The sequence below is a fragment of the Triticum urartu genome, chromosome 1A, assembly GCF_056163025.1.
Source record: "Triticum urartu cultivar PI428250 chromosome 1A, HENAU_Tu73, whole genome shotgun sequence".
NCBI lineage: Eukaryota > Viridiplantae > Streptophyta > Magnoliopsida > Poales > Poaceae > Triticum > Triticum urartu.
The window spans coordinates 259,115,019-259,140,791 of NC_141873.1; the positions used below are offsets into that span (position 1 = coordinate 259,115,019).

General features: G+C 46.2%; 1 pseudogene; it reads right to left on the reverse strand.

Annotated features, from left to right (window-relative positions):
• Positions 1 to 10,981: 10,981 nt before the first annotated feature.
• LOC147990767 (protein FAR1-RELATED SEQUENCE 5-like) lies at positions 10,982 to 13,147 on the reverse strand (annotated as a pseudogene).
• Positions 13,148 to 25,773: the final 12,626 nt, after the last annotated feature.

Genomic DNA, 25,773 nt, shown 5'->3' on the forward strand with positions numbered 1-25,773 from the left:
CATATTGCATGAGTTTATCCATCTACACCATGACATCTTGCTTAAAGCATTACTCTGTTCTCTTGAACTTAATACTCTAGATGCATGCTGGATAGCGGTCGATGTGTGGAGTAATAGTAGTAGATGCAGGCAGGAGTCGGTCTACTTGTCTCGGACGTGATGCCTATATACATGATCATACCTAGATATTCTCATAACTATGCTCAATTCTGTCAATTGCTCAACAGTAATTTGTTCACCCATCGTAATACTTATGCTCTCGAGAGAAGCCACTAGTGAAACCTATGGACCCCGGGTCTATTTTCCATCATGTTAATCTTCCAATACTTAGTTATTTCCTTTGCCATTTATTTTACTTGCATCTTTATTTCTCTTTATCATAAAAATACTAAAATATTATCTTATCATATCTATCAGATCTCACTTCACTTTCGTAAGTGACCGTGAAGGGATTGACAACCCCTTTATCGCGTTGGTTGCGAGGAGTTTATTTGTTTGTGTAGGTGCGAGGGACTCCTGAGTGGCCTCCTACTGGATTGATACCTTGGTTCTCAAAAACTGAGGGAAATACTTACGTTTCTCTGTTGCATCACCCTTTCCTCTTCAAGGGAAAACCAACGCAGTACTCAAGAGGTAGCACCTACCTATATACGGTATCTACCTGCCGTTCCAAGTAAATTTGTATGTGCCAAACTCTAAACCTTCAAATAAACATTCTGTTTTGTATGCTCGAATAGCTCATGTATCAACTAGGGCTATCTGTACCTTCCATGCTAGGCAGGTTATTCTCAAGAGGAGTGGACTCCGCTCCTCACTCACGAGAACATGGCTGGTCACCAGGATGCCCAGTCCCATGCTTTATGCAAATCAAATCAAAATAACTGCAAACAAAACTCCCCCGGGATTGTTGTTAGTTGGAGGCACTCGTTGTTTCGAGCAAGCCATGGATTGATGCTTGTTGGTGGAGGGGGGGTATAAACTTTACCATTCTGTTTGGGAACCGCCTATAATGTGTGTAGCATGGAAGATATTGAGATCTCTCGGTTGTTATGTTGACAATGAAAGTATACCGCTCAAAATATTATTCATATCTATTTGAAAACCGAGCTCTGGCACCTCTACAAATCCCTGCTTCCCTCTGTGAAGGGCCTATCCATTTACTTTTATGTTGAGTCGCCATCCTCTTATTAAAAAGCACCAGTTGGAGAGCACCGTTGTCATTTGCATTCATTACTGTTAGTTTACATTGAGTATGACTTGACTGGATCTCTTTTACCATGAATTACAATGTCTAGTCAGTCCTTGATCTTTAAAGGTGCTCTGCATTTATGTTATGAGGTCTCAGAAAGGGCTAGCGAGATACCATCCTGTTATATCATATCATGATTGTTTTGAGAAAGTGTTGTCATCCGAGATTTATTATTATTGCTCGCTAGTTGATTATGCCATTGATATGAGTAAACATGAGACCTAAATGTTATTGTGAATATGGTTAGTTCATAATCTTTGCTGAAAACTTGAATGCTGGCTTTGCATATTTACAACAATAAGAGCAAACAGAGTTTGTAAAAGTTTTTCTTTATCACTTTCAGTTTATCAACTGAACTGCTTGAGGACAAGCAAAGGTTTAAGCTTGGGGGAGTTGATACGTCTCCGTCGTATCTACTTTTCCAAACAATTTTGCCCCTGTTTTGGACTCTAACTTGCATGGTTTGAATGGAACTAACATGGACTGACGCTGTTTTCAGCCGAATTGCCATGGTGTTATTTTTGTGCAGAAATAAAAGTTCTCGGAATGACCTGAAAATCAACGAAGAATTATTTTGGAATATATAAAAAATACTGGAAGACGAATCCACGTCAGGGGGGCCTCCACCTGTCCAGGAGGGTGGGGCGCGCCCTACCCCCCTGGGCGCTCCCCCTACCTCATGGGCCCCTGACGCTCCACCGACCTCAACCCTGACTCCATATATTCACTTTCAGGGAGAAAAAAATTGGAGAGAAGGATTCATCGCATTTTACGATATAGAGCCGTCGCCAAGCCATAAACTCTCTCGGAAGGGCTGATCTGGAGTCCGTTCGGGGCCCCGACGAGCAGAATCCGTCGCCATCATCATCATCAACCTTCCTCTATCACCAATTTCATGATGCTCACCGCCGTGTGTGAGTAATTCCATCGTAGGCTTGCTGGACGGTGATGTGTTGGATGATATTTATCATGTAATCGAGTTAGTTTTGTTAGGGTCTGATCCCTAGTATCCACTATGTTCTGAGATTGATGTTGCTATGACTTTGCTATGCTTAATGCTTGTCACTAGGGCCCGAGTGCCATGATTTCAGATCTGAACCTATTATGTTTTCATCAATATATGAGAGTTCTAGATCCTATCTTGCAAGTATATAGTCACCTACTATGTGTTATGATCCGGCAACCCCGAAGTGACAATAATCGGGACCACTCTGATGACCGTAGTTTGAGGAGTTCATGTATTCACTATGTGTTAATGCTTTGGTCCGGTACTCTATTAAAAGGAGGCCTTAATATCCCTTAGTTTCCAATAGGACCCCGCTACCACAGGAGGGTAGGACAAAAGATGGCATGCAAGTTCTTTTCCATAAGCACGTATGACTATATTCGAAATACATGCCTACATTACATTGATGAACTAGAGCTAGTTATGTGTCACCCTAGGTTATGACTGTTACATGATCGATCGCATCCGGCATAATTCTCAATCACCGATCCAATGCCTACGAGCTTTTCCATTTATTGTTCTTCGCTTATTTACTTTTCCGTTGCTATTGCTACCATCACTATAAAACCCAAAAATATTACTTTTGCTACTGTTACTTTTGCTATCATTACCACTACTATCATATTACTTTGCTACTAAATACCTTGCTGCGGATATTAAGTTTCCAGGTGTGGTTGAATTGACAACTCAACTGCTATTACTTGAGAATATTCTTTGGCTCCCCTTGTGTCGAATCAATAAATTTGGGTTGAATACTCTACCCTCGAAAACTGTTGCGATCCCCTATACTTGTGGGTTATCAGCGAGGCGAGGAGGAGGAAGAAGGAGTGGGCGGCAAGAAGATAGAGATGAGCGAGGGGGCTCTGCCACTCCCCTCATTTATAGCCGGAAGGAGGCCAACCGCCAGTCACCACAATCGCACGTAATGATGATTTTCCTCTGCATGCAGCGGAGTCTCATCAAGTTGGACAGTTGCCGAGGCAGCATGGGGAAGCGAAGGCGCCCACGTCCCATCAATCGCCATGTGTCGATCAAGGCCGCAGGCAGTTGGGGCCCGCAGCGCTCCGGGCTTGCACTTTGGCTTCGCCTCGAAGCCAAGATCGAGCGCGCCTTGGGCCTGGGGGCTACTGTCGGCGTCTTGGGAACGGGGGTACCCAGACTTGCCTGCCTGCGGCCCATGATGTGGTTCCATCAGTGGCCCAGTGCGGCCCAGTTTTGGCAGCAACGACACAAGACCCTCGCGAGGGGCCAAGCCTCGCGAGGCGGACAACGCCAAGACCTCCCTAGGGGGCGGCCTCACTAGGTGGCTCCCGAGGAGTGGAGATATCAAGGCAAGGTGGACCTCACGAGGTTCACATGACGTGAGCCATGACAACCAAGGCCAGGCGGGCGCCAGCGGGTGCAACGTACCAGTTTCCCCTTTGGTTCCAAGGGGGGCAAGCGCATGCGCGGAGTCCCGAGGAATCGGGCAAAGGTTTCCATATTGGTGCAACAAGACCAAGACCGCCAGGACGACAGGACGGAGGTCATCGAGGAGCCCACTACAACGTCACCACCAGAGTCTTTGCAGGCGAAAGCTACTTTTGTCAGGATAGCTTGTACTAGTTGTCTTCCTTTGAATTTGGCCGTTGTGGGATCCCTTCCCGCCTACATTTGGGAAGAGGACCAAGGACTATAAATAAGACTTAGCCACCACCGTAGTGAGGCATCTAGAGGAGAGATCAGACCCATTCCACCCTGACCACCTCCCTGGCTCATCAAGCTCAAGAACACCTCACCTCCTGAGGTTATTTATCCACTATACTAGTTCATCCTCAGCCCCTCGAGGCAATCCACCACAAAGCTGGAGTAGGGTATTACACCACAAGGTGGCCCGAACCAGGATAAACTGCTGTGTCTCTTGTCCCTTGGGTTCGTCGAGCTAGGTTGTGGAATCGTTGGGCCGGCAAGTTGGGAAGAAGGAGTTCTTCGTACGCACCCTAGTGTTTGAACCTCTCAAGGGTCCGCGGAGCCCTGAATCCGACAAATACCTATCCATGAATTGCTAAAGATGCGTCAGATTCTGAGCATTTGTTGACTCTTTGAGAGAATCGATGTAGTAAACTGTGTTCTTGTTTGGAACAATCAATACCAATATCCAGTGATTGCTACATATTAAGAAAGCCATGAACTTACGAATTATGTCAAAATCTGAAAGACAATAAGTGTATGCGTGGTTGTTTACTTGACTTACCATTCATGATATGGCTAGAGAAATGATTCTGCATGGGACGTGTTTTCGAAGAGACGGACAACTATGTTAACGGCCCAGTCCCGTAGGTCCTTACCATGTGTTGTTATGCCATTTGCTAATTCAGGATCTATGAAATACACACTCTCCTTTTTTCTTCTTTGCGCGTTCAATTCCCTGAGAGGAATAAAATGCAGTTAGTTGTTTATCATTTACAGCCTTGTATGGAGAAGTTGATCAGAGTTTGTTAGGTACTTACAAAATCAGGCATCTAACAAGAGTGGCATCGAGCACGTTGAAGTTGAAGAAAAGATGTAAATCCTCGAAACTCACATCGATGGAACCAGCATCGTGTGATCTCTGTTGTAGCGGACTAGGAAACCATGATGACCTGCTGACACTAGATCCATGCAATATTCATGTAACTCGCGGCAACTGGAGTAGCACTCATCAAAGTATTTGCCAACAAGAAATGGTTGGCCATGGACGTAATAGCGTGCTTGAAGTACATCTCCTTTACTTTTAGCAAGCAACGGGCGTACTTCTTCATCATCCATGGCATCAGAAATAATATTACTCCCCGATTCGAACAAGCTGTTGTTAATTTGGTTCTGGGCGATGAGTGCTTTAAGTCGGAGGCAATCGTTCTCTTTCTTCTTCACTTTCCTGCTGCGCTTCCTCATGGTCGTGGGTGTAGCCTTTTTGGCCACTTCCTTCTTGAAGCATTTCTGGCAGAACGTCTGGTTGGCTGCAAGGTAGACTGCCGAGCAGACGGTGAAGCTTTGACGGACTGCTTAGCAGATAGTTTATCTATGCCGGACCGCTGAGCTGGCGGTGCTGCTGTGATGGACTGCTGGGCTGTAGGAGCAGAGGCATCGGACTGCTGACCATGCGTTGAAGCTATGTCGGGTTTCTGCGCAGGTGGTGCCAACTTGAGGTTGTGCCAACGCGTTGGTTTGCTGAGCAGGAAGTACTGACGCATTGGTATGCTGATCACGCGACTGCGGACCGACGGAATGATGAGCAGTCGGTTCTGGACCTACAGACTGCTTAGCAGGCGGTTCCAAAGCATCAGACTGCTTAGCAGTCTATTCCACCAGGTTGGTCTGCTGAGCATGTGCTGCAACTGGGTCTGCCCCCGCTGCTTCAGCGGCCGGCATCTGAACCGATGGTGCGTCTTCAGCAGTTGTAGGCCTTGCCACTGGCTACTTTGGGGCGGAGGATGACATGGCATGTACGCCACAAAGTCGGGCCAGCTGATCACAGGTTGATGCATCAGCCCGCGAGAGCTACTGTGGCAAGGAGAGCGTCATCGGTTGAGGGGCGACAGTGGTTGCTCTTAGCAGGGCTTCAGGGATCTCATGGCCACTGGATGTGATGTAACAGTGTTTCTCCCAAGGTCCTTTGCTCATCGAAGTCCCCTAGGACATTCTTCAAGGAAAATTCATTGAATCCAGGCTTTACTTCAGTCACATAGCACTTCACACAGCCCGGCTTCAATGGCACATTGTCCAAGAAGAGGCCATCTTCCAAGAAGGGTGGGCAAACCCAGGCTATTGCACATTTTAATGTACCTTCATAATGTGTAACCATGCCCTTCAGTCTGTCTTTCATTCCAGATAGATCAGATATAGCATCATCACAAGCAGATGTAGTCTTAGTGTCGTTGGGGTCAGCTGATGCACAACTACTCTTGTGCAGTATTGTCGCGCAATAAGCGGCATCCTCCATGTCCGCCTCCCCTCCCATCTGCTGGCTATCTGTCAGTGTTAGAGTCTTCTGCATCATCATTGACTCCTCAACATCCTTTCAAACAGCCAGATAAATCTCCTTCCTCAACCTTTCATACAATGCATTCTGCTTCATTTCATTGCTCGCTTTTTTCATGTTGAGCCTCTCTTCTTTGTTGAGTGTGAAAGCCCTCTTGTGCGGGACATTAACACTTATACCCCTTGCACGGCCAGGGGGCTCTTTTGTTTCCAGAGCAATGGACAGAATGTCACATGGCCCTAAGTTCTTGTAGAACCTTCCAGGGATCTTAGAAGCCTCTAACATCACTTGATACAGTTCGGCGTCACGTGAGTTTTCAAAGTAATAAGTTTCTTCATCACGCCTCTTTGCACGTGCCCGCAAGTAGTCTCTGGCGCGTTCGCCCCTGATTTCACTAAAGGTCGGATTCCCACCCGCCGCTACTGCTTCTTTGCCCTCCTTTTCCCATATCAGTTTCATGCCGTAGTATCCTGCCACACCCATACGGTGGGGGTGTATGTTCTTCTTCTAAAGTTCTGATTGCTTGAAACTCTTCTCATCAAACTCTTTAGTTGCCCTGACCCTTTTGAATTCTTCCCAGTCCGCCTTTGTAATTTGGGGGTATGCGGGGATTGGGTCCTTGCCTTCACTCAAGTACTTTTTGTATAGCACTTGCTTCCAGTTTCTCCAAGCATCCCTAGCCTTCTTCAGTGCAACGTGTTCCACCTGCATTCTGCACTGCTCTGGAACGTTGAAGTGATCCATGATCTCCCGAACTATCCTTCGTCGTGTTTCTGTGTCAGTCTTCCGAAACCCCGGCAGATTAATGTTGAGCCTTGCCCTTCTAACAAATCCACACACACTCCTAAACCTCGTGCATGCTTTATCTGGTTTAGTTGGATCCCAAGACTTTAAATCAATCTCGGTTACTTCATATACACCTTTAGGCTGGTGTGTGGTCTTCCTTGGAGCGTTCCTCCATGTCCTGACCGGAAGGGTATTGCTGCAGCTCTATCCCATTCAAGATTACTTGATCCCTCACAATCTGCTGAAGACCTAGGGTTGTACGAATTAGATGAAGATACATCGCCTGAAGCATGAGTGATGTCACTGCTACTCGGCATCTACAAAGAACACATGGGAAACTCGGGAAAGGAGGATAAGCATAAAACTAACAACTTGGTATCAAGCTTTCTAAACATGCCATGCAATAATTTAGAAAATGTATGGCTAATTTGCTAAGTTTGTGTGACTTGGGCGCCCCCGATCTGTAAATAGGCAGTAACTTATTGGAACAAATACAGCTTATATGTAGTAAGGAAGGTAGATAATGAACATATATATGCACTCCATTATTTTATAGCCAATTTGAGAACATACGAAACGAAATTGGAAGAGGGATTGCGAGGAAATATGCCTCACCGCGAAGGAGAGCAGTAACTAACAAGCTTCTTAATGCAAACTCGACCGGACCACAGGAGAGGCGAGGGTTACTGCATCAATATGCTCGAGGGTGGTTGGCGAGCAAACGAAGACGGCGAGGCGCGGGCCGCCGTGTGTTGGGAACGATAGTGGAGGTAGGCTTGACGCCAAAGAGCGGGCACACGGCCGGGGTGAGCACGGCGGCACCGGAGAGGGTTCTGCTATGGATCTGGGGGAGGGGGAGCTGGCGATGGAGACTGGGTGGACTAGTTGAGTGAAACACAGGCGGACGGTGGGGGGTGTTGGCGGCCTAGGTGAAAAGGGTGAAAAATATCCCCGGTCGCCGCGCGCGCGGAAAGGCCTATGCAAACGATTGCCTCTAGGCCCTCGTGTGCACAAACAGAATAATGTCGTTTGAAATGAAGATGTACTAATTTTGAAATGAAGATGTGAGTTCATCATTTCACCTTTAATTTTTTTTCCACGTAAAGCAATCACAATTATACCACGGGTTTGATTTGCTGGCGCATTTCAAGTCTCGTGTGCTATATGTAAAACATTTTTTGGCATTTACCATGCATTTTGGCATATAAATCAATTCCTAGCCGGCTGCATTTCTCGTCGAAAGGGATGAGGATTGCCGTTCGAGCTGGCAGCATCCAACGGTGCAGACGTACGATCCATGGGGTTTGGGTTCTGACCAGTTAGAACGCACAACTCAGATCGCGCGCAGCAAAGGTGGGGCATCGACCACGGTTTGGTAGGCACACATCTTTAGTGTGTGAATCGTGTGCTATTTGAAAACATTTTTTGGAGAGGGGCTATTTGAAAACATTTACATGTGCTATCAAAAGGGATGATGATCACCGTTCGATCAAGGAGAATCCAACGGTGCAGACGTATGATCCGTGGGGTTTGGGTTGTGGCCAATCAGAACGCACGACTCAGATCGGCGCATGGCAGAGGGGGGTATCGACCATGGTTTAGTGGACACACGGCTTTCGTGAGTGAACCGTGTGCTCTTTAAAAACATTTACATTACCTAACATCATATTTTTGTTCGAATGAAAACATGAGTTCATCGTCTCGCTTCCAATTTTTTTCCACAGTAAGAAATCATGATTGTACCCTATGGTTTGATTTTATGGTACATTTTACTAGGAGGCAGGCCTCGCTACCAATCTCAAACTATGAATATGCAAAAAAAAGATCTCGTTTGTATGTGTGTATGTATATATATAGTCGCAACTACACGTGTGTGTTAGCAAGATCATTTGTGTGTCGCTTTGCGAGTTTTCATTCATTGTGCGAGAAATGGGAAAAAACTTCAAACAGTTCGGCCACAGGGTGCGGCCAGAGGCATAGGCCTTGCTGGTATTTTAATTTCAGGAAATGTATATAGAGTCCAAAAAATAACGAAAATCATTGTGTCACTTTCACGTGCTCTCATGATCGCATGGAAAAAAATGGTAAAGTTTAGCACAAGTTTTGGTGCTCGCACCTTCCATACCGGAATATCTCACAAGGACCATAGCTTCCAAAAGGAGATGCGGCACTTCGGACTACAAATCGTCAGTTACTAGCTACATCGTTCCGGCCCATTTCAAGTCATCTGCTATGTTTAAGTCACTCTTTGCACTTACCTTGCATTGCATTTTAGTGCATATATAATTAATTAAAGTCAAAAACCCTACTACAACTACATGTGGGTGTTTTAGTCAGGCTATATATACTTAGGCTAATCATAGTGGAGAGTGTCATATACTAGTATCATGCATATATATATTATACTAGTGTATGATACTACTTTTAATTAATTATAGCGCATAGTATAGTACATATAGTATAGTATCATAGATCATATTTATTGCCATGCATGACACAAATTAGCATCACATTTAACATGATACGGTATCTACCTATATGTTACTCTAACCCTCTCTCTATATATATAATTCTTTGCCACATCAGCATACTTGTTATTTCCAAGCGCATGACATCGTCGACTATATGATACCACCACTATGGCGAGCCTTATATAGTGGGGAGTATCATATACTATATATAGTATCTATCATAGAGTAGTATATATCATAGATGACCGTATTTATGGCCATGCATGACACAAAATAGTATAGCATTTATTATATATATATATATGTTACGGTATCTACCTATGTTACTGCTTCTTTGCCACATCATCATATTTGCTATTCCAGAGTGCATGATATTGGCTATGATACCCCCACTATGGCCACCCTAATAAGGTTGGTCGTAATATGGGAGTATCAAGCGGTATGATGCATGCCAACTAGACTTTTTGGATGATGTGGCACACAGTTAAATGAGGAAAGAGAGGGTGTGGTATCATATCATGATACCGTATCATATTAAATGTTGTACTACTTTGTGTCATGCATGGCAATTAATAAGGCAACCTAAGATACTAACTTATGATACTATGCATACACGCATTACGGAGGTATTACCGATCATACACTAGTAGCATGCATATATACTCCCTCCTTTCCGGTTTATAGGCTTATCTCAAAATTTTAGTTTTTCATTTTATAAGGCTCAATTTGGTTGTTCCCCATCACATGTTCAGATTCCAATGTGCATTAAATCATTGCATGCAAGTATTAAGAGAAAAAGTTGACCAATGCATGTACTTTATGCATGCATGTATTGCAATTAATACATTGGAAAACATAATTTTTTGAGGAAAACAAAAGCATTAATTGGGTGTTTTGCAAACTACAAAAGGTATTCCACCACTCACCATCTACCTTGGTTGGTGAGAATTTTGAATTGAGCCCTATAAGGCTGGTTGTAATGGGGAGTATCATATATATATATATAGAGAGAGAGAGAGCATGGATTTCCTATCAATGATTACTAGGGTCACAGCTATTTGAACCGTTTCTTTACTTCAAGATCCGAACCTTTTTGAGGATAAGGTTCCCTATTCTTGCTTTATTGAAAATCATCCAACCAAAGAGGCTAGATCGGTGGAGCACTTTTACTGCCACCAGAACCGAAACGGCAACCTAGATGCTTTTTTAATCGTTGTTGAGGAAAGCCAGCCACATGTGACCGCTTATTGGGACATGCCATGGCCTATTTTTGGCAATCTCACCTGCCATCTTCACAGTTTCTATTTATACAAAAAGTTCTATTTCACTTGTACACTTAGGCCATTTCACTTGTACACTTAGGCCATTTCACTTGTACACTTAGGCCAAAAAAGACTATAGTTATCCCCCAAATATTTCCAAAAAACTATAGTTAACCCCCAAAGTACCATGTAACCAACATCTAGACATTAGAAGAAATTCCCACCATAAAGACTGTCATCACCATCACCATCACCACAAGTAGGGGGAGCTGTTAGGAGCTGAGTAAAGCTCTCAATGGCAATGTACTTTGCATTCTCTGCATTTGGGCTTCTCTTGCTACCATCATTCTCCACGACTACTTTGGGCTGCACATCATCCTTTTTCTTTTTTTGCTGCCAATTATGAAAGTTCCACTAATTAGTGTATTAATAGATGAAAACAGTTTTTTGTTATGTCGAGATTAGAATATACCTTTGCTCCTTTTTGGTTGAAGCAGGAGGTTTAGTTGCCTTGCGCTTTCCCTTGTGCAACTTATCAAGCCAATTATTCTTTATTTTTGAATTTTTGGATTGAACCTCCTTTTTCTTCAGTCGTGCCGCTCTTAGCAAGTCATCTCCTTGCTGCATATTTGGGTCATCATTTTCCTGGGCCTTACTAGGTTCATTCATGTCACTAGTAGATGCATTGAGTTTTTCCTCCAACCGTGGACCAACACAATCAAGTGCATTTTCTAATATCAAGCAACATTCTGTAGAGTAGGCCACTTTATATGCCATGTCATGAAATTTATGAGATAGTCCCTTGTAACGAAGTAGAGCTTCCAGTTTTGGATTTTCAACCACATTCCTTCCTTGCCTATCCAATATGCTTCCTTCACGTGCTTCCCTAGTCCATCTCTTGAAGATATAATGTGTTGGCAATGTTTTTATGTTCATCAAATCAAGCACTTTCAATCCATGTCCACACAATATTCCTGTCCTTTCAAACATTCTGCAAGCACATGTTGCTATTTGGTTTAAAGGATCACCTATCACTATACGCTCATCTTCAAAATCACCATGCAAACTACCAATAGTAACAACATATTTGTTTTCATCCAATAATCTAGTGCATGCAGCCATGGATCTTTCATACTCGCTTTGGAAAGCTTCAAAAATTATGGGAGTGTAAACTTTGCTTACTTGTACCAACATAGGCGTGCTCATCTTGATTCGTGGTATGTTTTTTCTTGCTTCAAATTCAGATTCCAGCTCCTTGTTTCTCTTTACCTCCACTATCCTTGCAAAATGTTTCAAAAATTTGACAATATGAAAATCAGATTTCAAATGGTTCTTCAATGAATTGTTGAAGCTCTCACTTAGTTGTGTACTCCTCACTCCCAAAATGAAGACATCTCGCATAAAACATTCAACCCATTTTTCCTTTACCTTGTAGATACTATCAAACCAAGTTTGCTTATGCATTCTACACCTCATATTGGCAAAGGCTTCTTCAAACGCTTCCTTGTCCTCATAGCCATACATACAAGCGCTAAAATTAGTGAGAATATGTGCATCTTTCTCTTCACCCTCATCTTTCTCTTCACCCTCATCTTTCTCTTCGCCCTTAACTGGAGATAGATGTTTGACAGCATTTTCCATTATGTGAAAGGTACATAGTCCATGATATGCTTCTGTAAAGACATCCCTTACAGCTTTTCCCATTGCAATATCTTGATCGGTATAAATAGTTCTAGGTTGCCTTCCATTATGCGTAGCTAGAAAAGTGTTGAAAAGCCATTGAAATGAGGCAAATGTTTCATCAAACATTAGTGCAGCACCAAAAACAGTAGTCTCCCTAAACTGGTTGAGCCCAAGAAAAACACCAAACGGCCGATATTCCTTGTTTGTGCCAAAAGTAGTGTCAAATGTGACAACATCGCCGAAGTGTGCATAGTCGACCATCATTTTAGCATCAGCCCAGAAAATGTTTGTTATATCCTCCTGACAATCCAGCTGCAAAGCATATTGAAATGATGGGTTTTCAACAATTTTGTCTTGAAAATACTTCAACATGCTGCCCGCCTGACCAAAAGCCAACTCCCTCTGCCTCTTGCTTTGCAAATGATTCCTGTGATCACGAGGAGTGTAGCCGAGATTAAGTCGTCCACCAACTTGACGAGTAGCAAGCTCATATGCAGCTTGAGGCCTAATTCCAGAATCATCCGCTGCTTCGATTTCAAAAGCTTGAAATTCTGAAATTTTCCTTTGGGACGCCATCAAGTGGCGGGTTTGTGGCAAGTGAAGGAGGTGATTATGCTCAAGAACTACATCAGTGACTTCCAAGTTTTCGGACTCTCGATCCAATGTAAGACTCATCCGAGCTTTGCAATCAGTTCTTGTTTCAGCTCTAAAGCACTTCTGAACGGATTCCCTTTGCCCTTTTTTCCGATGGCCTTCGTCGGGACCGGCAGGATCAGCACCCGACCCGTGGATAGGTGCCAGTTATTGGGCAAGTGGACGTCGCTCCAGGGGAGCGGCGTCCTGGTCTCCCAATAACACCAGCACATGTCGACGTGGATGTAGTGCTGGTCGTGCTCGCCGGCGGCCGTAGGGGCGATGGTGAATGCGAGTGGCGCGGGGGTCCTCTGTGGGGGTGACGCGGGCTCAGCTTTGACGCGGCGGCGGCCCGAGGAAGAACCAGCCTCGTGGTCGTGCGCTCCCTTGCGGCTGAAGCTCCACCGCACCATGCCTGTGGGCGGACGGCGACCTCGAGGAAGGGGAAGGGAGAGCTAGGGTTTCTATGTCGGGTTTCGAGGAGGCAGCGGGTGATTGGAGTGGGAGCGTGGACTGCGACCGGTCCACGGCTTCCCATTTAAGAAGGACGCCTACCGCGCGCTTGGGCGAATGATAGGTGGGGCCGGCCGCGCATGCGCATTTATGTTGGACGGTGGAGGTAGGTGGCCGCCTGCCACGTGGCCCCGAAGCGGATGAGCGGCGTTTCCGTTTGCTGTCCGCATGGACCCAAACCAGGCGCATGTTTATGTCTTGAAATGGGTTGGCCCGAACACAAAACGGACCAGATGGGTCCAGACCGTCGAGCGCTGCGCCGTGTGGTCTGCCCGTTTTGTCCCAAACAAATGGGGCAGGACATATATTACATATATTCTGTATTTTTCAAGTAAATAAACTGTAATATGAGCATATATTCCGTATTTTTCTCAAACATGTTAGTTCAATTTGTAACGTCCACTATATACAAAGGTTCTAGTCAAACATAAGAGGGTGCCCCTGCGAGTATGGATGGTTCCTGCAATGTAAATGTAGGTACCCGTGCAATCTAAGCGGTGCAGTGAAACTATACTGCTCTCTCACTCACAAACAAATCCATCTATCTATCTAAATCTATCACTATCTCTCTCTAATCCTTTGTCATCCAGAAAAAACGCTCACACAATGTACAAGGGATAGAGTGTGAGTCGAAGGGTGATGGTGGGTGCCACGTCCGCCCTATAGGAAGGTTCTTGTACTCAAAAAATAGGGTGCCCTCATGCGGGGTATGCAGGGTTCTGACCATGTAAAATGGAGGTTCCGCGTTTAGTCTAACGATGATGTGATACTATATACTACTATCTTACTCACTAACAATCATATCTCTATCTAACTATCTACTAATCACTCCATAATCCGTTATCATTTATACGAACACACACACATCGTAAAAGAGGTAGAATGCAAGTGGAGAAGGCTAGGCGGGGGGGATGGGTTATAGAAGCAATTAGAAGCGGTCATGTCTTTACAACACAAATATCAACGCCTAAAAAACCTTGCACGGTGTAGAAGGGTGTCGGTGGGTGCAACGTCCAGCCTATAGAAAGGTTCTCGTACTCAAAAAATAGGGTGACCTCATGCGAGGTATGCAGGGTTCTGACCATGTAAAATGGAGGTTCCACGTTTAATCCAACGATGCAGTGATACTATATACTGCTATCTCACTCACTAACAATCATATCTGCACCTAAGCCGCGAGTTCCGGCCACGACCTCCACCAGTCGGCCGACATGGCAGGGGCGAACGCCGCGTAGCCGTCGTCACCCATGACCCGCACCGCTCAGTGCCTGGATCTGGTCGGGCCACCACATCCATCATCCTTGACCGCAAGTGTGCATGCCCACACGGCCACACTGCCCGCCATTGCCGCCATTACATCGTCGGTGTCGACTTGCTCTAGTGCACTGCCTAGCATTGCATCCAGGCGCAATCACCTCAGCCCGCGACAAGACTTCTGCACATGGAGACTATAGATCCCCGGAGCCGCTGGCTATCACCGGTCTTCACCTGCCATAGTTCTGCATCGACATTTGTTTTACAGGCAATATTGATCACGTCATTTTTTTGCCACCCGTTTTAAGCCCAAATTAAGTTCATGTGTTGCTATACAATCAAAATTGAAAAAAAATTGATGAATGTTTACGGCAAGGTCCTAGTAAATACTCAGCAAAACTGGTTGTCGAGATAAATGGAATAAGTCAATGCTTAACCTCTGAGACAAACAACAGTGACCTACCTCCTGGAATCCTGGAATCAGAGATTGCCTGACGTATTCTATTGGCGCTCCTTTCAACGAACCTCTATAGTGAAGATGGATGTGGTCCGTGATCCCACTCACGAGTCGCTATAGCCTGCACCTCTATTTCTTCGGAATGCATGCGTATCATTGTTATCTCATGTATATAAAAGGCTTGAGGAAGATTAAGGATAAGTGGATCTTCATATTAAGGAGCGACATATGGCAATAGAATAACAGATCGACTACTTCTCATGCACTTAATTTCGTAATCACTTGAAGCTGTAGATTGTACTACAATATTACTCCCCTCGCATTGTCTTTTTCAAAATAGTCACCATCAATCTGCCAATCGCATTTTCAAGTTGAAACATCTGTATGGGACTCTACCTTTGGGCCGAGCATGCCCTGCCGGATCGATGATATGTCTTCTGGATCAGACAAAGAAGGGATTGGTTACCCACCTGGAGGGGATCGATGATATATCTTCTAGATCAGACAAAGAAGGGATTGGTTACCCAGCTGGAGGGGACATTGTCGATTCAGGATCTGACGAAGAAAAACCCCAACCTGGCTAATGGAAAGGTGACCATAGATGCTGGAGATAATATACAGGGAAGTTCCGTAGCCCATGAGTCAAGCCATTCAACTAGGGTTAAAGATAATTACAATGTGGATGGCAACACACCTGGTGAAGATAGCTTCATGCCGAACATTAAAGTAAATAATGTTCAGTACGATACAGAAAATGACTAGGAATCTTAAAGTTTGCAGGTGAATTAGATGTGAAACATGTCCACAACATAAGAATTGACGCGATGGATTTCCTTAACAAAGCAGTTAAGTCTATTGGAAACTTTGGCGCCCAGCTGACGGCGACTGGGAACACTTTGGTCAACACTTGTAGTTCCTTTTGTTGATCAGATGTGATGACTGCCGTGACAAATCGCCGAGGATCCGCTGGCTGTGTGCATGGAGCCCGCCATCTCCACCTCTCCATCGGCGTCGGTGCCGTCAGTGGCGGTCACCAAGCCAAAGCAGAGCAGTGTTTCTATTTTTTTCGATAAAGGATGTATTTTATTGGCTTAAAATGGAGCATCAAGAGGATACAAACACAATGAATCCACACCTGGCCTCTGCATGGTTAGGATGCACACAGCCAATAAAAACACACGCACACAAATAAAACGCCAGCAAAATAGCAAAGTCATATGAGACCAAAGCTATGTGTAGGCGAGGAAAAATGACAAAGCTATCAGATCCATGTTCGGCAAACTACAACAATGACCATATTCACACCAACCATCTCATGACACCAAACGAACAATGAGATTCTTCAACAGCAACGCCTTTAAGAAGAGAGCGATGCTCATCATCGCCGTCACCGGATCCAAACATCCAAGGTCAGATCTAAGTTTTTACCCTAAAGAAACAGTCCAAACATATCCGAGCAATGCCTTCAACAAGGTAACGACATAAAAATATCGCCATTGCCAGGTTTAACCAACTCGGGTCGGACCTAAGTTTTCACCCCGGAGCTCGAGCCTGGGTGCTCGAGTGGCACCCCCATCGACGTCCCTTATGTGTTGTCACCACCACTTTCTCGCGACCCCAGCTACATGCGCGTTCGCCGCCGCTGTACAACCATCCCTCTGCGTCAAGTCGTTGTCGATAATTTGCATCTCACAACTGAAGTCAAGTACCGGGTCTGAAGAGAGAAACTCTCATGAAGACCTTTCGGTAGTCACCACAATCTGTGGCGAGGCTACCATCGCAGGCCGGAGTTGTCACCACAAGGACCAACCACCTAGGATGGAGCACCCATTGCTGACTATCACTTCGTCGGAGAGAGCTCAGCCCATACCCGTCACGTAGCCACCGGAAGATCAAGAGCACACAGCTAGCCGCCAAATCAGCGCCAAAGCAGTGTTTCTATTAGTCTCATACAATTATCTCCATCCGTTCACAAACTTATGCGTCACACTTTTTTTGGGGAAACAAGGCTCGTTTGTATTTGCCACTGATACTCCTGCAGGGGATTACCAAGCTAGCGAGTCAAAGTAACTATAAACCTGGGATAATTCGTTTTAATCTAGCCAAGGGAGAATTCTCCACAAGAACAACCGCAAACTGAATTGCACTTCTATTGCCACCGATGCTATTTATTAAGAGTCCTTTTACAGTATATCATATAATTTTGGAGCATTTATTTTTGGGATCCAACGGCACAGATATAACAATACTACCACAAAATTCCTGTAGTATATTAAGGTATCAGGGGTAGATTGGGTAGTTCATTACTGTGGCTGGAGAGAGGGTCGCCGGAGCTGCCGTTTACGTTGCCGGCGAAGTGGGCGATGGTGGCGGGGAGTCACCATGGGTTGGGTTGGAATGTTGTGGGAGGCATAGGTCTCGTCAACGAGGAGCTGGACAATACACAGCTCCTTCGGTCATGCCGCCCAAGCCCAACAAGCTGCCGTTGCCTTGGTCGAGCTCGAAGTTTAGATACATACGTAGCTCGTGGCGGCCGCTTCCATTTTCCATCACTACTTCACAATTGATAAGCCGCTAGCTGGCTGATGCTTGGATTTAAAATTGACTTCGAAGAATGACAGCGAATTGAATTGCCACTCAGGTGAGGTTGGCTGGGCGTGGTTGATGTTTCATAGTGTTAAGTGTTAACGTTTTGCATGGATTCCAAGTTTTTTTTTTGTTTTTTTTGGTTGAAAACCGAGAGGAGCAGTGCTTGGCGGCGTCATCCTTCTCGTCGACCTGCAACACAGTAGCGCCTCACCTGACGGCAGCGGCACAACAAGGCACGAGGGCGTACTGTAGCGCTCGCATGTGCGGGTTGCTGTTGCAGATTAGTGTCCGTCGCGGAGGACCTGAGGGCGTGGAGCAAGGCCTCGTCGTGTTCGGCGGCGATCGATTATCTTTCTTTTTCCCTCGGTTGATCATAGGCATTGAATCTGGCGCTCGTGACCTCTAAACACGGGTGAAGTCCTATCAAGGTAAATTGGATCGAAAGATTTTCATAGTTGAAATTAAAAATCTGTCCTCGAGCCAAATCTAAACCGAATAATATCAACCGTCGAATGAACTTAATACTACCTCTTAAATATGGTAGTACGATGCACCGTAAAATATCTCTTTATTAACAAGCATCGTGCATTTCTATGTTCTTATGAACTGAATTGTAAACTCTCCCAGGCCAAACAATAAATAGGTCATGAGCACCACGTTATCTTTATTTTCATACCCTAAACTCAGCATTTCACAAAGCATGGAACTAAGCTTCAAAACTACTTTACCGAGAACGGAGCAATTTTTTGTCATCAATCTCATGGCCAAACATGGAACTACGATGTAAGCTACTGAGACATCCGCGGGAAGAGATTTCAAGCATCAAGCAGTCTGCTACATTCCACTGAAGCCGTGGACCAAATCAGTTTTGACAGAAAAGGAATCAATTTCTAAGTCCCTCACACGCAGCTTGAAGAAGCAAACCTGGGCAAGGAACGACTGGAGCAGTGGAGATACGGGATACCCCACTCCCAACCTTCCAAGAAGCAGCCATAGTATATAACTGAACCGGATCAAGACAAAGTGGGGAATTGGAAGCGAGGCAAAAAAGGAGCAAGTCGAAAAGTAATTGAACTTACGCACACACACAAAAAATCTTCAGTTCATCACAGAAAACACATTCAAAGTACCATTATATTACACAGTATACCAATCTTACAATTCTGCGGTAATGTTGACCTGGATGTTAAACATTGTACTCACGGTATTATGTATAAACCGTGATAGTTGTGGCGTGTGTGTTGTAAACTTGTTAGGATAGGTTAGGTATTGAGATAAGATCCTAATAGTTAGTTTAAGCGATCTATCTCTACCTAACCTAAACCCTAACCTCCTGTACTCCTATCGTCCCCGCACCTTGTGGCTATATTAACATGCAGCGCGCCCCTGCAGATGCATGCGCTTCAGCACCTCGTTTTACATGGTATCAGAGCCTAATTCTTCCATACGTCTAGATCATGTCGTCCTCCTCTTCCTCCCACGCCATGGCTATGCCCTCCCTCGCCTCCCTCGGCCACAGCATCACCGAAAAGCTTACCCGCAAAAACTTTCTGGTGTGGAAGGCTCAAGTGTTCCCGCATGTCAGGGCTGCGGCGATGACGGGCTATCTTGACGGCTCGATCAAGGAGCCCGCCGCTGTCATCGTCACTGAGAAGGACAACGCCGGGAAGAAGGAGATCACCAAGGCGCCCAACCCAGAACACGCGATCTGGGTCACTCAAGATCAGCAGGTGCTTACCTTCTTGCTCGCCTCTCTATCCCGCGAGGTTCTGATGCAGGTTTCCAACCACACCATCGCCGCGGGAGTCTGGCAAGCCCTGGTGGAAAGCTTTTCTGCCCAGTCTCGGGCGCGCCAGATACAGCTTCGTTCTGCGATCGGGAACGCATGCAAGGGTGACCTCTCCGATGCCGCCTACTTCACCAAGATGAAGGGGCTCGCCGACGAGCTAGCTGCTGTAGGAAAACCGCTTGATGAAGACGACGTCGTTTCACACATCCTGGAGGGTCTCATGCATGAGCCCGACTACAACGGCTTCGTCACTGCCATCTCCACGCGCGCCATCACCGATCAACCGATCGACCTCAGCGAGCTCTTCTCGCTACTGCTCGTCGCTGAGTCTCGGATCGTCGCCCAGCACGCCGCCTACACCGCCCATCACTCCGTCAACCTCGCCGCAAAGGGTGGTCGAGGTGGCTACGGTGGCGGACGCGACGGTTAGGGTGGTGGATGTGGCGGCTACAACGGGGGCAACTACAACGACAACTCGGGCGGCGGTGCGCCGCGCCAGCAAGGTGGTGAGCGCGGTGACCGCGAGCGCTGCCAAATCTGCAAGGAGGAAGGCCACGGTGCGTGGCGCTGCAGGAAACGCTACGACAAAAGCTACAACAACAACGTACGCAACCCCGCAGGTGGCGGTGGTGGTAGCGGACGCGGCGGCGATGGGCGTGGTGGCGGCGGCGGCGGTGGCAATCCTTGCTCCGCCAACTCTGCCCACTCCTATGGTGTAGATACTAATTGGTATCTTGACACCGGCGCTACTGATCATGTTACCGGGGAGTTGGAAAAGCTAGCTATTCGAGATCGCTACACCGGCACCGACCAAATCCACACAGCAAGTGGGCAAGGTATGGACATAGAACACATTGGTCATTCGGTATTATCTACTCCCTCCGGTTCCCTACAGTTAAACAACATACTTCATGCTCGTAGTGCCGACCAGAGCCTTCTTTCAGCTTATAATCTTATGAGAGATAATGATGTTTTCATTGAACTTCACCCTGAATTCTTTCTTGTCAAGGATCAGGCTACCCGGAGAACAATCCTTCAAAACAAGAGTAGGTGGGGGTTGTTCCCCGTGACCGGACGGCAGAGTGCTCCCCAACGCCAAGTCCTTGCTGCCATCAAACCATCCACGTCTCGATGGCACAAACGCCTAGGGCACCCAGCTCTTCCGGTAGTTCAAAAGATTCTTCGCGACTTCAACCTTCCTGTTTCAAATAAACAAGATCACCTCCTAGTGTGTGATGCATGTCAAATGGCCAAGAGCCATCAGTTACCCATCTCAAATGGCCAAGACATCAGATTTATTTTTGAGCAAATATATCTAGCTAAACTTGCTGAAATCATCAATAAAACTGACATCAGAGTCCACAGCTCCTTTAGAGCTTATTTTTTCAGATGTTTGGGGTCCTGGACCCGTCTCTGTAGGAAGACAGAAATACTATGTCAGTTTTATTGATGATTTCAGCAAGTTTAGCTGGATATATTTGCTCAAAAATAAATCTGATGTCTTCGAAAAATTTCGTCTTTCCCAAGCTCATGTTGAACGTCTGTTTGATCGTAAGATCATTGCCATGCAAACCGATTGGGGTGGGGAGTACCAACGGTTGAACTCTTTTTTTGAACGCGTTGGCATCACACACCACGTTTCTTGCCCACATGCTCATCAACAGAACGGCTCCGCGGAGCGGAAACATAGACACATCATAGAAGTCATCCTTTCTTTGCTTGCTCATGCATTTATGCCACTCAAGTTTTGGGACGAAGCGTTCCTCACTGCAGTCTATCTTATAAATCGCGTCCCAAGTAGAGTTATCAAGAACCAAACTCCTCTAGAACGACTATTTGGTACCAAGCCCAACTACTCCTTTCTTCGTATCTTTGGGTGTGCCGTTTGGCCAAACTTGCGCCCTTTCAACAAGCATAAGCTTGAGTTTAGATCCAAACAATGTGCCTTCCTAGGGTACAGTACTCTCCATAAGGGCTACATGTGTCTTGATATCTCCTCCGGTCGTGTCTATGTTTCACGTGACGTTGTCTTTAATGAGCAAGTTTTTCCCTTCGCAAGTCTCCACTCCAACGCCGGTGCCCAACTCTGCAAAGAATTGCTTCTTCTACCCTCTCATCTCCTGCCATCTCCTAACTTTGCTCACGGGGGAGCTGGTTTTGCTGCTGACAATGTGTCCGTGTCTAATGCTAATGCCCATGCCGAAAGTGTGCAGGAAACAGGGCAGCCAAATGTTGAGGATTTTGGTGAAAATTCGTATGATTTTATGCAGGAAAATGACAACTTGCATGTAGCCATAGAGGATCCTCCGGTGGCCTCGGGATCAGCCTCGCCAGGCGAATTGGCCGCGGGATCGGTGCCTGCAGCAGCCGCAGGCGAATCCACCGCAGGATCAGCGCCCGCAACGCCAAGCGAATCCACGCCGGGATCCGCGTCCACTGGTGGGCGCCCTGATTCGCTGCCTCCGCGTGGGCCCGCGTTGGATGGCGTGCGGTCCCCAGGCGGACCGACCAGGCGTGGCCCCCGTGCCTCCCACGAGGCGGGGCGTGTGGCTCCCGGCGCTACCCACGAGGCGAGGCGTGTGGCTCCCGGCGCGGTGCGGTCCCCCTCCACACCCGTGGCTAACTCGGAACTGCCAAGTGGCAGCGTGCCCTTGGCTGCCGCACCAGATCCTCCTGGTTCGCTGCAGACAGAGGATTTGGGATCTTCTGCTGTTGTGTCTGCATCTGACTCTGCTGTTTCCTCTACACAAAAAGCAGCCAAATACAGCAAGCTCGACCAGCTCCACCTCCTCCTGCCCGATCACATACTCGGTCCCAGAGTGGTATTGCGAAACCCAAGGTATATAACGATGGTTGTGTTCGTTGGGGCTCTTTCTGTGCCATAGGTGAACCGAAGAACCTTCATGGTGCTCTTGGTGATCCCAAGTGGAAGCAGGCCATGGATGAAGAATTTTCAGCGCTTGTAGCAAACAAGACATGGCACTTGGTGGCACCGGTCAGAGGGAGAAACGTGATTGACTCCAAATGGGTGTACAAGGTAAAACGCAAATCTGATGGCACGATAGACAGGTATAAGGCACGTCTTGTGGCCAAAGGTTTTAAGCAAAGGTATGGAATTGATTATGAGGATACCTTTAGCCCTGTGGTAAAAGCTGCTACTATTCGCTTGATCCTTTCTGTTGCAATATCTAGCAATTGGTGCATACGACAACTAGACGTAAAGAACGTGTTTTTGCATGGTGTTCTGGAAGAAGTATATATGAAGCAGCCTCCTGGGTATTAAAGTTCAGCTTTACCACGACATGTTTGCAAGCTTGATAAAGCAATCTATGGTTTGAAACAAGCACCTAGAGCGTGGTATTATCGTTTGTACTCCAAGTTACAGTCCCTTGGTTTTGCTGCATCCAAAGGAGATACCTCATTGTTCTTTTATCATCGGCATGGAGTCACTATTTTTATGCTTATTTACGTTGATGATATTATCTTCACCAGCTCCTCCTCTCGAGCAGTTGAAGCTCTCCTTCAGGATCTCTGCATGGATTTTGCGCTCAAGGATTTGGGCGACCTTCACTTTTTCCTTGGCATTGAGGTAAAACGTGTGGGCAGTGGAATTATTTTATCTCAGGAAAAATATGTGCATGACATCCTTGAGCGAGTGGGCATGAAAGGTTGTAAACCTTCTCCAACTCCATTTTCTACATCAGAAAAGTTGTCTCTTCATGATGGAGAGGTGCTTGGGGCTGAAGACTCAACCAGGTACAGAAGTGTTGTAGGAGCATTGCAGTATTTGACTTTAACCAGACCAGACATCTGTTTTTCAGTAAGCAAGGTTTGTCAGTTCTTGCATGCACCTACCAGTACCCATTGGACAGCAGTTAAGTGAATACTTCGTTATCTCCAAGCAACTAAGAGTCATGGTCTCAAACTTGCTAAGTCAGATTCCACACTCGTTAGTGCTTTTTCAGATGCAGATTGGGCAGGTTGTCCTGATGATCGGCGATCCACTGGAGGCTTTGCGGTTTTCTTTGGAAGTAACCTGATTTCTTGGAGTGCACGCAAGCAAGCTACTGTGTCTCGGTCAAGTACAGAAGCTGAGTATAAGGCCCTAGAAAATGCCACTGCTGAAATCATTTGGGTGCAGAATTTACTGACAGAGTTGGGTATTCATCATTCACCTGCAGCTTCTCTTTGGTGTGACAACCTTGGAGCTACTTATCTCTCTGCCAATCCTGTTTTTCATGCGAGGACAAAGCATATTGAGATCGATTACCACTTTGTTCGTGAAAGAGTTGCAAACAAGCTTTTAAACATTCGGTTTGTGCCTACTGGTGATCAAGTGGCAGATGGCTTTACCAAGCCATTATCATTGCGGCAGCTGGAGGCCTTTCGACACAATCTCAACTTGGATAGTTGTGATTGAGGGGGAGTGTTAAACATTGTACTCACGGTATTATGTATAAACCATGATAGTTGTGGCATGTGTGTTGTAAACCTGTTAGGATAGGTTAGGTATTGAGATAAGATCCTAGTAGTTAGTTTAAGCGATCTATCTCTACCTAAACTAAACCCTAACCTCCTATACTCCTATCGCCGTCGCACGTTGTGGCTATATTAACATGCAGCGCGCCCCTGCAGATGCATGCGCTTCAGCACCTCGTTTTACACTCGAGGCCGCTGCAGAGGAGCGGAGGCTGGGCGAACTTGATGGAGGAGGCCACCATGAAGAGGAGGTGGGCCTAGCTATCATGGTGAGGAGGGCGCAATGCTGATGCCCGTTGGCCGCCTTGCCGGATCTAACACCGGGGAAGGTGGTTGGGAGCACGGCGACGCAGAGCTTGAGGAGAACGGCGGGTCGAGGAGCAGCATCGGTCGCCTGCACGTCGTCCATGACCACTGAAGGTGGCCGGCTGGGGAGGGACCCTCCCCGGAGTGTCACAGTGACAGCGGAGAAGACGGTGGTAGGGGATAGCGTAGGAGATGGAGGAAGGAGAGGGCCAGGTCCCAATCCAGATTTGGGATGGACATAGAGGGGGGAAGTGGGGCATGATGGTGGAGCGAGGAGGCCATGGATGGACCGGTGAGTTGCAGGAGAGAGACGTGAGAGAGAAAAGAGAGGGCGCGTGGGGATAGAAAGAAGGGCCAAACGCTCTTCCGCTGGTTTTTCTTATTATAGAAAACTAACGAATCGAACACAGCATCAGGGTTGTACAAGTCCAAATGCAAAATGACAAGCATGAGATGATGCTAATAGAACAAAACACATTATTTGTCTTGGGGTGACGGCTCTTTACGTCCGTCTGAAACCGTTCGCTAACAGCCCCATATCTGACAACCTGCCATTCTACCAGCCTACTACCTGCACGCTACTAGGTTGGAGAGAGAGCGCGTGGTCCTAACTCGGCTATAAGAGGGATTAATCATCAAACATCTAATAGCAAAGAAATACAAAGAGGGAAAGATGAGGGACCAGATCCCAACACCAACGAGCGCTCGTGATTGCAGCCGTCCCAGTGAAGTTTCATATGTTTGCTTTTGTCTCTCTCTCTATATATATATATATATATACTAGTGTATGATACTACTTTCGTAATGCATAGTATCATAAGTTAGTATCTTAGGTTGCCTTATTAATTGTCATGCATCACACAAAGTAGTACAACATTTAATATGATATGGTATCATGATATGATACCACATCCTCTCTTTCCTCATTTAGTTGTGTGCCACATCATCCAGAAAGTCTAGTTGGCATGCATGATACCGCTTATGATACTACCATTACAACCAGCCTAAATCGGAAAGGAGGGAGTATGATACTAGCTAGTCTACGATATACTAGCTACTTCATTAAGAGCATGGTTAATAATACAGCCAACGGTCGGCTATAAGAAGTTGTTGTGTCATATACAGCCAACCTCTTAGCGGGCATGTACAATAATAAGTTTTAAATATGTACTAGTTTATCAATAGTTGGCCCACCTTACATCCTCACAAAGTGTCTTGGGTCTCATGTTGCAGTTGGTTGTACTAACCAAGAGCCCGCTTATCTTCTCTATCCTCTTCTCTTTCCTCCAACTAATA